General features: G+C 49.7%; 1 non-coding gene across 1 annotated transcript; it reads right to left on the bottom strand.

Moving 5' to 3' along the window:
- Nucleotides 1–789: 789 nt before the first annotated feature.
- Nucleotides 790–862, bottom strand: TRNAG-UCC. The gene has a single exon. It is a non-coding gene; the product is annotated as a tRNA-Gly (tRNA).
- Nucleotides 863–1,440: the final 578 nt, after the last annotated feature.

The raw sequence follows: 1,440 nt of genomic DNA on the forward strand, positions 1-1,440 counted from the left end.
CCATCCAGCCATCTCATCCTCTGTCGTCCCTTCTCCTCCTGCCCCCAATCCCTCCCAGCATCAGAGTCTTTTCCAATGAGTCAACTCTTTGCATGAGGTGGCCAAAGTACTGGAGTTTCAGCTTTAACATCATTCCTTCCAAAGAAATCCCAGGGCTGATCTCCTTCAGAATGGACTGGTTGGATCTCCTTGCAGTCCAAGGGACTCTCAAGAGTTTTCTCCAACACCACAGTTCAAAAGCATCAATTCTTCGGCGCTCAGCCTTCTTCACAGTCCAACTGTCACATCCACACAGTAGGTGCTTGCTAAACGATTGCTGGAGGGAATGAATGAATTAGGTTCTATGCTGGGCTCTGTTGGAGTCTGTGCTGGTTACCTAGGCAAGTTACTTGGCCTCTTGGGACCTTAGTCTCCCATCTATACGATGGGAAGTTAAAGGGGAGTTAGATGAGATGGTTGTATTAAGCTTCTAAGAGCCTTAGGTTTTACATATATATTATATATATATTTACTTGTTTAAGATGGTAAAGAATCTGCCCACAGTGTGGGAGACTCGGGCTTGATCCCTGGGTTGGGAAGATCCCCTGGAGTAGGAAACGGCAACCCACTCCAGCATACTTGCCTGGAGAATTCTGTGGACAGAGAAGCCTGGCAGGCTACAGTCCATGGGGTCACAGAGAGTTGGACATGACTCAGCAACTAACACTTTCATTTTAATTTATTTATTTGGCTGCACTGGGTCTTAGTTGTGGCATGTGGGAACTTTTAGTTGTGGCATATGGGATCTAGTTCCCTGACCAGGGATTGAACCTGGGCCCCCTGCATTGGAAGTGCAGACTCTTAGCCACTGGACCACCAGGGAAGTCCCAGAGCCTTAGGTTTTATGCAGAGGACTTCAGGCCGTGTAAGCTTCCCCTCCCATCCCTAAACACATCCTGTTAATATTAAATCATATAACAAAAATAGTAGTAATCTATTGGGAGCTCACTCTGACCTAAGCCCTGTGCTAGACCTCCTCTGTCTACATTCCCTGAGCCTCTGAGGGGTATTAACAACCCCAATGAGAGATAAGGAAGATGAAACCAGAGAGGGGAGATGACTTGCCCAAGGTCACACTGCAAGAAACCAGCCCCCAGTGGCCAGGAGACTCCTGGTCTCAGACTTAGGCCTCCTGAGCTCAGCCACTGCCTTCTAAAACCATCTATAAGGATAGGCCCTTTTCAGGAGGCTCAGGCTCAGGGGCCTGGGCTGCACCGTGGACTGGAACCCCACAGGCACATGGAAGGGAAGAGGGAACCCTGAAGGGCAGTCACCCAAGAATGTGGCCTCTCACATCTGGCATCTGGGCCAGGCAGAGAAAAACAGGTGCCCAGCCCCCCAAATCATGCTGAACTCCATCCCTTCCTCTGGTGGGAATACTGGCCAAAGTCCCGGTTGCCA

Source organism: Bos indicus x Bos taurus, chromosome 22, assembly GCF_003369695.1.
Source record: "Bos indicus x Bos taurus breed Angus x Brahman F1 hybrid chromosome 22, Bos_hybrid_MaternalHap_v2.0, whole genome shotgun sequence".
NCBI classification, from domain to species: domain Eukaryota; kingdom Metazoa; phylum Chordata; class Mammalia; order Artiodactyla; family Bovidae; genus Bos; species Bos indicus x Bos taurus.